This window comes from Clupea harengus, chromosome 21 (genome assembly GCF_900700415.2).
Source record: "Clupea harengus chromosome 21, Ch_v2.0.2, whole genome shotgun sequence".
NCBI classification, from domain to species: domain Eukaryota; kingdom Metazoa; phylum Chordata; class Actinopteri; order Clupeiformes; family Clupeidae; genus Clupea; species Clupea harengus.
Window position 1 is genome coordinate 546542 of NC_045172.1, and position 13828 is coordinate 560369.

Below are 13828 nucleotides of genomic sequence, written 5' to 3' on the forward strand. Positions count from 1 at the left end.
GTGGTTCCTAAAAATATCACCAGCAACTAAGTCATATAAGAACCCCTCTTTACACCTCTCGGGCATGGAGCTTATCATTGTAAATATCTGCAGATCAGAAAACAAGTCTTCAAGGCTCTTCAATAAGGGTACATAGAAAAAGGAGTTTGCTTTAATGGTAAGAGCTCCTTGGTTTTTCCCCCTGAGAAATGCCTGATGCTTCTGTCCTGTAGATGTGTAGATGAAACCTCTGAAAAGGGGTCTTTGAAATCATCAAATACTGCTAGGATCGCTGTTTGGAGCTCCTCCCTTTCAACATGGGTTTCAAAAGCATTCTTGGTCTGGTCTCTCAGGCGGTCTAGAAGGGAGGCTTGGTACTGTTGGACATCAACAATAACACTGTTGACATTGTCCTACAAAGAAGAAAATACAGTAAGCCCAGGGGTGGAATGTAACGAAGTATTTGTACTTCGTTACTGTACTTAAGTAAATTTTTACGTATCTGTACTTTACTTCAGTAAAAATAATAGTGCATACTTTTTACTTTTACTTCGTTACATTTTGCAGCTATTATCTATACTTTTTTTAACAGTATTAACTTTGCAGATAATCCCTGGTAGATAACTTGTCATCCGCAGAATTGTAAATTCGAGTGTGAACAGTATTACAGAGGGTAAGCACAATAAGTACACCAACCTTTCCAATAAACAAATGTTGTTGCTTATAATTATTACTAGTAGTGACATCTGTAGAGGCATAAGTATTACCAGTAGCTATATCTGCATTCTTTATCAAAATGGCACAGCCTAGACATTGAGAGACAACCCATTGCGTGAGTACTTTTACTTTTAATACTTAAAGTACATTTAAAAGTAAGTACTTTTTTACTTTTACTTAAGTATGATTGTTGATGTAGTACTTCTACTTTTACTTAAGTATATATTTTGCTGGGTACTTGTACTTTTACTTAAGTACTAAACTTCAGTACTTCCTCCACCACTGAGTAAGCCTACTCACCTGCTTGAATTAGTCTAGCCATACTCTGTAGGACTGTCCGACCAGACCAATGCAAACCAGTTTGTGTTATAATAGCCTAATTATTTAATTTACTTTCTTACTTAGGGTTATTCTTGAAGTATTGTAACTTGTTGTGAACACAATATCTAATAAGCCAATGGTGCAATACCTGAGATAAGCAGCATCTCTCGCGGATCTTCAGAGCAAATGCTGCTGCATGCTTGTTTAGGCTGTGGTCCCTTCCACCAGAGGATGCCTCCCCCTACAACATAATTGAGTACAGGATTTGCTTAAACAAATAAACAAACATACATGGATAAACTCAGCTTACATTAGCCTATGCAATATACTCTGTTATACTAGACTACTATGATCAAGTCATTTTTATAAAGCACAACAGTATTGACCAATAGTAAGCCTAGGCTATATAATTGAGGGGGGAAGGAAATAATAATAAGAATAATAAATATAATCATAAAGACCTATTTAACAGCCAGTTCAATAGGCATCCAAACTATTGGAAGAGCACAAGGCTCTTTTGACATAAAGAAGCTCACCGTGCTCTGTAGATCTGTCTGTATCATTTCCAAATGTCTGTCTGTATGTTCAGAGGCTTGGTCTTGATTGTTGGTGCAGGTAGAACTACTGTTCTCGTTATCCACTTGGGTAGGACTATCCGGCCCATCCGATCGATCTTCCTGTGAGGGTGCTGCCTCAACATCCAGTCCATCCTGTGATGGTGCTGCCTCAACACGATCAAAGCTAACACAGCCGCGGAAAATCAGAGTATCGTCATTTTCTTGACCAAACCTAGTTGAAACAAAATTGAGTGGCTGTGTCGGTGGCCGTCCATTGTCCAAAAAGTCGGAGTGTTTGCGTTTCAGGTGGTAGAAAAAAAGAGTTGAACACCCTGTATTCTGCATCACAACCATCTAGCCCACAGGTTATATGGAAATAAGGACTACGACCATGTCTTCTACTGATATGGCCAAGCAGTGTTCTCAACGTCAAAGCCACAAATACGAAACATATAACGCAACGCCAACTCATTGTTAAACACCACTAAGTTTGTTGACAAGATCTCTGAGGTAAACGCGAATTTAGCAGCACGAACTAGGCTACCTGTGGTCAAAAGCCATCTCCTTTTTACGGCGCGCGACGGAACATTGGGTATGTTCGTGATGGATGGTGTGTCCATTGCGTCAGTTTTTCCCCTTTTTCTTTTAATTGCACCATGTAATAAGTGACCTAAATCAGTTAAGAAACAGTCAAATACACTTGCGATAATTGTGGATTACCACTGATCACAAGATGCTAAGTCAGAAGTGTTGTCATAAACCACAAGTTTCTCAAACTTGGTGGCAGGACCGAATTCACCCGAACGCATCCCAATGCATCTCAAATGTCGCTCGAGCTGCATGCCATCGATGTGAAGTGAAGCCAGTATAAGAGCTGAAGTAACGCCTTTCGACTTCAAATTGTCAGGCTCGCTCGGGGATGGGACCCGAGTCGCTGGATTTGGGAACCAGCGTTTCAGCCAAGTGCGAGATGTCGTTTCGAACTTAGTTTCTTTTATTTTCAAAAGGTTGAAATCCAAAAACACAAGATACCTCCACAATGGAAACTCCAAAACACAAAAGATCAGGAACAGGGCAAAAGGCCAAAAACTAAGGAGATACAAAATGTAGCTTTCAGGCAATGAGACAGTAGCCTGAAACTAGCTATGGCTAGAGGCGAAACAAGTGCTTGAGAGCACTACGAACAAAGGTGCTTGAGAGCACTACGAACAAAGGTGCTTTGAGAGCACTACGAACAAAGGTGCTTTGAGAGCACTACGAACAAAGGTGCTTTGAGAGCACTACGAACAAAGGTGCTTTGAGAGCACTACGAACAAAGGTGCTTTGAGAGCACTACGAACAACCATGGGGACAAAAACAATCTAACGACCCGATAAGGTCCAGAGGGATTAGCCAGGTATTTGTACCCTGGCTAATTAACAGAAGTGAATCACAAAATACAAGACAGGTGAGGGCACACAATGGAAAACAGGTGAGGGCACACAATGGGAAACAGGTGAGGGAACATAACGGGAAACAGGTGAACACACAAATCAAAACAAATGCACATGTGCGAAAACAAGTCCATTTCTTAGTCCCTTGACCACCAGAGGCCGCCAATGTCCCAATACGTGACCATTGCTGGCAATCGCTGCCAGCATCGTGACACAAATGATAAAGGTAAGTTAACATAATTTAACCTCGGCCTACTTTGGTAATTTGTCAGCAATTTTGAAAACGAAAATATATGTAAAAGACCACTACCTCTGGTTGAAGTTATTTCTGAAAGAGTAAGAACCTTTTCTTTAAATTATAGATGGAGCAATTTGACCAAGAAACACTGTCACTTCTGGAAGGTAAGTCTATGATAATAGATATGATAGAAGATTGTTGTATAGATAAAGCCAAAGATTGTGGCTAGACTGTCTATCCATGGTTTCCTTAGAAGTGAATAGTTAGTTAGCTGGCCGGCATAGAGTGGCAGTAAGAAATGTAATAACAATAATAGTAATTAAAACGTAAAGCTATGTAAGGGATACTGTACAGTGAGGTGGTCGTTACCACGGCTTATTACACGGCTCTTATTAATGCTGTAGAATGCTCCATTCACTTGAATGGGGCTTCCCAACGTTCTGTGGTCAACTATTTTTCCATATTTGACCGTTGCTATGCATAATTGACCGCTGTCAAGGGAAGTGGCCTTTTTGCCTCGGATTCACGTCTTTCGTAGCACTCCGCAAGTAGTCCGGTAATTTATCAACCTCAGTGTATTCCGTTGCTTAGCGACATCAGCTGATCTGATCTTGAGTTTCAGCTGACAGTTGAGCAGCTGTGTTCTAAAGAATGTTCAACGTCTTTGAAGTTCAACGTCTTTGGCGAACTATTTCTCTGCTTTTTAACACCACGAATGGTAACAAATAAATTGTAATTAAAATAATATTATAAAAAGACACACTGTGTTAAGTTATTTTTTTGTTTTGGCAAGTAGCCGTGTAATAAGCGGGATAATGTATAGAACGCCGGTCATTATCGGGAAAATAAGCCCCTTCAGGGCGAAGCAAAAACCCCTCCGCTTCGCGTCGGGGTCCCGTTCGCCCTGTCGGGGCTTATTTTCCCTATAATGACCGGCGTTCTATACATTATCCCTTACATAGCCGATATGCTACTATACATGAATCAGAGACTTTAAGGCCGTGTTCACACTTGACTCCTTTTTTTCAACTGCCAGCGCCTTTTTTTGACATGCAACCCTATGGGAAAAGGAAAAAAGCGGACGCCTTTTAAAAACGTTTTAAAAAGTGCAGCGCTCGAAGCCTTTTTCAGTTAAATTTTCTCAACTAAAAAGCGCTGGGTGACATCAAGCGCCTTTCTGACAGCGTGTACCTTCCCTAGTAACCTACTACCTTAGTTACCGGTGCCCCTAAAATAGACCAATATGGAGAAGGCCAGTATGCCTTGGCTCTCCACGAACACCCTCCTCCTCCTCAAACACCAAAGCAAAAGCAAGTAATTAAATTGTATTCGCCAAAGTAGCTAGTTAACAATAAGTAGTGGACCAACGGACAATGATGTATTGCTAGAATGTATGATTACCGTTGTTAAGGTTACAGAATGCTCGCGCTGAAGTGCTCAAAAGGTGCACGAAAGGCAGCGGTTTTTTTTTCTAAAAAAAGAAGTCAAGTCTGAACACGGCCAATTTTCGTTGAAAGCGGTGATAAAGATGGTAGGTGTACACCTTGTAAATCTTTGAACCTCATTGCATTTAATGTTTGCTTATTATGTGCTTTTGGTTTTCGAAGCATACAAACAGTATATTGATAAACTTTTACAGCTGCAAGTATTACCAATGAGCTATTACCCTCATTGACACGGGAAGACCTAAGGGACCTTATGCCAGGGCCGGAGAATTTTCTGAGGAGAAAACACATTTGGGAAGCTGTCCATTCAGAGGTACTATTTAGTCCCTATTGTGAATGAATGAATGAATGAATGTGTCGTCAAGATGAAAAGCAGAAAACCCAATTGCTGTGTAAATCTTATGTATGTGATGTAAGGTGTGCCGATACCTGTGTTGGTCATGGTTATCATAAATGAGAAACTTATTTTAATTGAAATATTGTTATTTTTCTTCAAATGATGTGGTTATACAGGAAAGCTCATCCTCTGAACCAGTCACGGATAAGAACATACCCAAGACACAAGAAGTTACGCCAGAAAAAGTCATAAAGATATGTAGTCCAGAGTATGTTGTGTACACAGATGCAGAGCTTGAGCATGTGCGCAAATACTACTTTGAACTTCATCGCAATGGGCAAGCACATGAGTGTGTTATGTCCAAAGAGCTGCGATGTCGCTTGGTCAGAAATACTATTACTTCAATGATTTCAATTGTACGAGGCTATGACATGAAGGAAAGAAGAGATTGGGGAGAGTATCCCTCCCGTGAAGAATTGACTGCCATGGCCATGAGGGTAATTCAATATTACCCCATGCTGCAAGATGCAAATGGGACTAAGCCATGGGTAAGTTTCATACCTTCCATTTCAAAAGTAGTCATGTCGTGACAATAGTCACTTGCCCCACCTTTGGCATGTCATAAATATATAGTTTTTTGTAATTCATGTCAGCATCTTGTTGTTGGATACGTTGCCATCATATACAAAACCATTTTTGAACTCACATGAGTTGTTTATGGTTATTTCAAATGTCTCAATGTGTTGCCATGTCTGTTTTACATTACAGGAGCCTATCCTGCGACAAATGCTAAAAAGATTGCAGAATGTGAAATCCACCCTGACGTTGAAACTATCAACACCCATGCGCAATAATAACACAGGTAAATGTACTGTAAGTGTATCCATTTTATTGCATTAGTTAACGTTTTAATCCAAAGTGACTTGCAGAACATGTTAATAAATTTACAGTTAAACCTGAGTCATACATTAAAAACATACCTGTTGTTTAATGCTAACCCTATCAAGACAGTGTTTAGTTGTATACTACATGGTGCCAACTTGTCAGCAAACATAGCCTGTCATGTAAAGCCCATAAAATCTGACTGGAATTGTCCACTTGTCACAGTGGTATTCCACCTCTGCCTAATGTTTGGGATTAACCTTGTTCATCAATCATTAACATGTTCTGCAAGTCACTTTGGATTAAAACGTTAACTAATGCAATGCAACCACTATCAATAATGTTTAAACTTTTACACGCTCAGGTGATGAGGTGAATTTCATCTAGGGCCGGGCAATTTGCTTTTTTCTTTTGAATTAAATTCTATAAGATTATTTTGGCAAAGTGTGTGTGCATGATGTTGCTTTACGTTTATACTTATTTCTTAATAGATGTTTTCGTCCAAAATAGCTTACTTTCTATTTGAAACAAGGACCAAACAAAACACATGAGTGGTAGACTATGACTGACAAAAATCTATGCAGGGTTTTGTTATTGTTGGGAAGACTGCTCCCATATTGTTTCCAGTTCACAGAGCCAGTGTATATGTGTATGTTATGATGTGAATTGTCTGAATTTAAGTGCTTTTGTTGTTGATTCAGTGCACGATCCTCAGTCAAGAAAAATGCAGGCCAGACATTATAAGGCTCTTCAGGAGCTCTTCAAGAAAACAAAACCAAACAAAGAGGACATCGCTCATCTATTGGACCTGGAATTTGAGTCTAGGAGGTCTTTCATAGAGTGTTGTTCAGACAAAGCGGAGCGGGCCAAGGCAGTCTTGGAGGCTTATCCTTGCTTTTCAGAGTGTCAACATGTAAGTGACTTATTTTGTTGGCTGTCAATTGTTGCCTAAAGCCCACCATTGCATTTCATAGGTTGTATTACGACAACATAGACTTTGTCTGATACTCATAGGATTTCTTGCCTCCTAGTTAAAGTTGATTTCTATCAAATATTTGATTCCATCAGATTATGGATGAATTGGGGCGAATCATTGAGGCTGACAACAAGAGGTACTCAGACCAACTGAAAGCTCGATGGGGAAAGTTTTACCAAAATGCACTGTTCTTTGGAGCGTGGAAGAAGGCATTGAAACCACCTATGGGTCTGGATGAATGTAAGCACAAAACAAATTCAAATATGTACAGTATCTCATCTTTGAGGTTGGGCATGATCTTTCTAGGTGTATGAGTTGTAGTTTTTTTTCAATTGTTTTGACTGAACAGGACCTTTTTAGAGCATGCCCTTTTCCCTGAATGTCAGCAAACTGGTGGTTGTCACTGGAGGGTTCTAACACCACTACATTTGTCATTTGTATAAGTGACCCATTACATTGACTTGCAGCTTACTTAGTGCGCTTATGTATTCATAGTTTCAGGGACATCATAAATATTGCAGATTAACTCTTACCACTTTGTTTGCAGCTGCACAGGCCATTGCCTTTATGGAGGCACTCCCACAAATGTTCCCTTCCCCAACCGCCCCCCCCCCCCCCCGAGAAAACTAAAGTCAGCAAGTGAGGCTCTCTACCATGTCCTTGAGGTGGGTTTTAGTGTCAGTACATAATGCTTTCATTTGTGAATGTCATGTGTCTATGTGTCTGGTTTGACTTCATTCTGCCCCCCCCCCTTGTTGCTTTCAGCCATCTGAGGACCCCAATGTCTTTTTGCACAAAATGCCGCTTAGGACTCCTGTCATCCTTATCGACACAAAAAATGTGCTTCTGGCGGTTAGCAATACTCCAGTGATGACCTTACCAAGGGACATGCTTCCGCAATCCCTAATGATCATGATGGGTTGCTATTATGTGTTCCAGTTCACGTATCCCAAATGTATTGCAACACTATTGTCAATCATACAGACAGAGGTACTCAAGGATGCAATTCACGAGAGTGACATGACCACATCATATAAGAAGGTGCTTACTGATTGGCAAGAATTTTTCAAAACCTAGTCTGTCTCTCCCTCTGTCTTTGTCAACCTCTCTCTGTATGTCACTCTTCTCTATGTCTCTCTCCCTTTTCATTTACAGGTTAATAAAACAGTGATAAATAATATCTTGTGTCACGTTTCCTGATTTTAAGAGCTTGTGGTCTGATTTGAAGTAACTTAATGCTTAAGAAGTACTCTAGAAGTAAATCAGTGTTGTCAGTCTAAATTTCACTCTTATTTTAAGATTTTGTGGTCTTATGTAAAAGCCTGAATTGTCTCTTATTTCATTCTGTGCTTTTGGAGTAATTGTGCCTTCTGAAAGGCTGCTTGACAACTAGTGGACCAGTTCTGGATCTTTCTGGAGCAACGCTGTCATCGGTTTTATGATGGTGGACAGGTTCTCAATGAATTTCCCATAGTATGTCAATAACGCTAAGAAAGCACGAAGCTCAGTGACATTATTTTGAACTGGAGCATCGGCTATTGCTTCCACTTTCTCTTGGATAGGGTGTAACCCTTCTCTGTCAATTTTGTGCCCCAAGTATGTTACACTTGATTGGCAGAAGCTGCATTTGTCACTGTTTACCCTTATACCTCTCTCTTGCAAACGCTTTAACACCTGTTCCACATTTCCCCAATGTTCACTTTCAAACTTCCCCGTTATCAAAATGTCATCTAGGTAGCAGACAGCACTTGGAAGGCCTTGAAGTATCTGATCCATAATACGCTGAAATATGGCTGGTGAACTGGCGATGCCATAGGGTAACCTATTCATCTGATACAGCCCCTTCGGTGTGTTAATGGTCAAGTACTGCTTAGATTCATCCTCTAGCTCTACCTGCTGGTAAGCTTGAGTAAGATCTAGCTTAGTGAAGTATTTTCCACCAGCTAACTTGGCAAACAGATCCTGTGTTTTAGGCAGAGGGTATTTGTCTACGTCTAACCATGGATTTATAGTTACCTTGTAGTCACCACAAATTCAGACCTCTCCATTAGTTTTTGGAATACACACAATTGGAGTAGCCCATTCACTATAGTCTACAGGACTACAGACTCCTTTCTCTAGTAGTTTGTCTAACTGCTTGTCAACAGCTGCACTCAAAGCATACGGTACTGACCTAGTCTTACAGAATTTCGGCTTAGCATTCTCCATGACTCGCAGTTTTGCTTTTACCCCTGAGATAACACCTCGATCAGCATTGAACACTTGAGAGTATTTCTCACGTAATTCTGTCAGTGTATCTGCTATGGGTACATGGTTCACCCTTGACCAGTCTAAGTGTAAGTACTGAATCCAATTCCTACCCATTAGAGTTGGACCACTTCCCTTTGACACTAAACAAAGTTAGCTTTTCTGTCTGATTTCCACATTGTACTGTCACTTGGAATTCACCCAGTAACACAATTGGCTCTGAAGAGTATGTTTTCAGACTAACATCACATGGTTGCAGCTTACACTTATTAAACCTTCGCTTGTACAGCTTCTCTGCAATTTTGCTCATGGCTGCACCTGTGTCTACTTCCATTTTTATCTTGACACCATTACATCTTACCATTACCATGTATGGCTTCACATACTCACTGTCACCTTTAACTGAAAAAAGTTCAAAGTCCTTTTTGACCCCTGGTGCTTCTTTGTTATCACAGTTCTCAGTCTCTGGAGGATGTCCTTGCACGTCCAGGTTGTGTGCAGCTCTGCCATTCGGAGATGCAGAACGTTGCCTCAGCCGTGTGGTACCTGGTCCCTTGTCCGGTGGTTCCCTCGCGACGTAGCGGGTCCCTCGCTCGGCTGTGGTGGTTTTCGCAGTGGCACACTGTTTGCTGAAGGAGTTGCCTTGGCTGTAGGTCTCTCTGCGATGCGTTCCTACAGGCCCGTTCCAGGTGTCCCTTCTTATTGCAGGCCCTGCACTGGAAATCCTTGTACTTGCAGTTGGCAGCAGAATGTCCTTCTCGCTGGCATCGGTAGCAGGTGTCCCCGTTGGCACTTGGTGTTTGCTTCCTCTCAGTCTTTTCGCGTGCGTGGGCTTTCCATTTGCTGCTGCTCACACTGTCTGTTCTCAGCGGTGTGTGCTGGAACGTTTTCAAACTGCTCGTTGTCGACTCAAAATTGTTCGCAATGTCTTTCACTTTTGCCCATTTTAGCTTTTCTCCATAAGCAGCACTCAACAACTTAGTTCTCAGCTCTTTACTGCTGATTCCATAAACTAGTTGATCCCGCAACTGCTCTTCTAGCGTGGCGCCAAATTCACATGTGGCGGCAAGTCCTTTTAGCGCGGCAATATATTCTGACAAAGACTCTCCATTTTGTTGCTTTCGTGCACGGAAAGTATAACGTTTACTTAACACGTTCTTCTTTGGCACATGAAATTCCCTTAGAGCTTTTACAATGTCATCATATGAAGCTTCAGACGACTTTTTCGGGGCTAGCAAGTCTCTGAGTAATGAGAAAGTCTTTGCACCTACCACAGATAAGAAAACGGCCCTTCGTTTTTCTTGTTCAATTCCGTTGGCTTCCACAAACTGCGCAAAACGTTGCTCATACGTTTCAAAACTTTCGCTGCTCTCGTCGAAGCACAAGCCCGTCTCACTGCTAAAGACAGCCATCTCTGGTTCACTTGCTTGCTAGCTGCTAGTTTCCAGTCGTCGACGTTAGCATCCTCGTTCAACTTCAAACAAAAAATGTGGTTAAGAAATCCACTCCTCGTCGCCAGTTTGTTGTGTCCGGGTGGGGGCACGCATTAAATAAGTAAGAAGCGTTGGAGAGGCTAATAACGTAACTGATATTTATTTACTAGTAAGAACAGGTAGCCCTGGCTCATCAGGAGCGCAGAGTGCAGGCAGAGTCATAGGACAAGAGAGTGAAAAAGGAGAGCGCAGCCTCTTTATAGTTCCACCATGACCTGAAGGATCATGGGAGCTGCAGTGGCAATATGCATACACAACAGTCATTAAATATCAGTCTTCACCATACAAAGACAAATGTAGCTAACGGGTGGGTCAATAACAATAAAAAAAATTCGCACCAGTAGGAAATCCTCCTTAAAGGGGGGCGGCGAATTTGGTTTCCGCACAGGGCGGCCAAAAGCCCCGCTTTTTCAGCCCTATGTTCCCACAGCCCAATGTTCCCACAGCCCTATATTCCCACAGCCCTATGTTCCCACATTTCTAAGAGCTTTTTCAAAATTAGGTCTTATGTTCCCACAGCTCTGTGTTCCCACATTTCTAATATTCATTACAAAATTAGGCCCTATGTTCCTACAGTTCCCACATTTCTACCCCTGCCTGGTAGTTAAGGGTTCACCATTCCGTAGCTGGCGATTTGAAGGAGCTAGCTAGCTTCCAAACTCTAACCCTAACCTTAACCCTAGAACATAGGGCTGTGGGAACATCGGGACTAATTTTTAAAAATAAATCTGGGAACATAGGGCCTAATTTTCAAAATCGTCAGTGAAAAAAAAATCCTTAGAAATGTGGGAACATAGGGCTGTGGGAACATAGGGCTGACCCCGAGCAGACCACTGATAGCACCCGGAGCTTCTCGTCAAACCTGTAGTCTATGCTAAGCAGAGTTGGTTAGCTGGTTGTTCAGTTAGTAATGCGTTTTTTTGGTTCCCCTGTCTTGTTGTTCCAAAGTCCTGGGTCTGAAACACTCTGGATTACAACGGGAATATGGGATCTAAAGCACTTTACTGAAAAATGTAAAAGCATGAATCTGGCCTTAGCCATCTAAATAACAGCCTGAAGCTAAACCTCTTTGGAAGACTGAGTAATGCAGAGCAGTTGGACGTAGGGTACCGAATTGGCATTCGAAAACATTTAGTATCATCCAGTGTTTCTGAATCTATTCTGCTCTAAACCACTGGTATCATCCAGTCTTTCTCACTCTATTCTGCTCTAAACCTCTACACCCTGTGTTTTTTTATCTACTCTGTTTTAAACTTGTACACAATGTTTCTGAATCTAGTCTACTCTAAACCTAGCCTGGATGCCAGACAAACTTAGCCACAACATTTTAGGTCAAAAAAAAAATCTGTGAGGAGATAAATAGACCAATCAAATTGTCAGGGCAGGTTTTATACGATGATGGACAGATGATCAACCGTAACGTAATCAACCACGTCACCAAAGAGCTTTTGGGGTGAATTCGCTTTCAACAAACATGGCTGCCGTTGGAGAGCTGAAATGTGGAGATTCGAGTCTGTTTTAGAAGACATTGACAGCACATTCATTTTGAAAGAGGAACAGAGAAACGCGATCAAGGCATTTGTCGATCGAAAATATGTTTTTGCCGTCCTTCCTACGGGATCCGGTAAAAGTTGAATGTATCAGCTGGCCCCATGGTCTACGTTATGGTCATACTACGTTGCTCTGATTGGTTCTAGATATATCCAATTGAGCGAAGAGGCATTTTTTTTCCTGGTTCGGTTGAAACACGCCCCATAATCACAGCCCAATGGAGCGGTATCAGACTCATATTCTGACTAGAATTATGAGTATGACATTGTCAGGCTACTCTAAACCTCTACTACCCAATGTTTAAACCTCTGGAACCCAACCCAATGTTTCTTAAACCATTCTGCTCTAAACCTCTCATGCCCAATTTTACAGTTTGTTGAGAGTTGTTAATGGACAGCACTGTGTTTTCATGAAATAATCTTTTTTTTATATATATATATATATATATATTCTACTCAACCGCTCTTGTGTGGGTTTTTTTCTCATTATGGAGTGCTATTTAAACCGCACTGCCCAGCTGCACCCCCCCCAAAAAAAATCACCAGCCGCCACTGGCTTTAGTCCTGTCAGACAACGATAGCGATAGCTACTAGCTAGCGTTAACGTTACTTCAGAGGTAGCCTACAGTACGTGAAGGACAAAGCCCTCAACAATAGCTTACATTTGTTGTTAGTAATAAAACCATGAAATTGGAAGCAATTGTAAACCATGAAACATTCAGGATCCACAGCACTTGCATTGTGGTCTCTCCTGCTCAAGCTCAGCATCTCCATAAAGCACAGGCATTTAAACAACTTAGACATGTCATGTTGCAAATTGCTTTGTTGCGCTGTTCTAAACTCTTTATTATCAATAACAAATATAATTATTTTTCGCTTAACCTACAGTCTGCTCTTACCACTGATTTTATAAACCACCATAATGTGTTACTGTGCAGATTAAATGTAGGCTATGCGGCTAAGCTAAACGTTGCTAGTTGGAGCTCAACTACTGTCATATGTTATTTTGATAGCATGCTCCTGTCTTCTTCTCCGTTTTCTTCAGTTGTCTGTAGCACCAAAGCGCCACCAACAGGCGTGGGGGATGTACTACAGCTGAGTCAATCGGATTCACTGGGTTCATGTGCACGCGATGTAAAAAGTGGGTAGGTGTGAAATAGGTGTGAAAAATGAACCCGGGTTCAGGCAAACTAGAGTCCGTCTGCATGGGGTGTCAAAGGTGTCAAACACTCTGATAAAACCAAGAGAAGGGGAGAGGTGAGAACACTCATTCACACCTCTCTCAGGTCATTCCATCTAATAGTACTGTATAGTCAACCAGAAATGCTTACATGCTTACAAGTCCAATTAAAAGCAAAAAATACAAAATGAATATAAGATTCATTGGATTATTTAATATTGTCAATCATTATTAACTCTGATCTTTAATTCTGATTTTTCAACTCCTTCAGTATATCATTGTGAAAGTATATAACATTTGGATATTTTGGAACCTACATGAACTCTGATTACATATTCAATTTATAATGTAATTGTTTCACACTTTCTGTTAAATTCTGTTACGTCTGCCAATGTGATTGGTTGTTGAACTATTTGCCTACGCTATTGATTGTCGCTCCTGCGTGACGCTGGAGAGGGTTGGAAAGAGACTTT

At 41.2% G+C, this 13828-nt stretch overlaps 1 long non-coding RNA gene across 1 annotated transcript; it reads right to left on the minus strand.

The window, feature by feature from the left end:
* Nucleotides 1–200: 200 nt before the first annotated feature.
* Nucleotides 201–1580, minus strand: LOC116218098. Its single transcript, XR_004162660.1, has 3 exons — nucleotides 1554–1580; nucleotides 1166–1258; nucleotides 201–392 (listed from the first exon to the last, which is right to left on the minus strand). It is a non-coding gene; the product is annotated as an uncharacterized LOC116218098 (long non-coding RNA).
* Between the last annotated feature and the right edge of the window lie 12248 nt (nucleotides 1581–13828).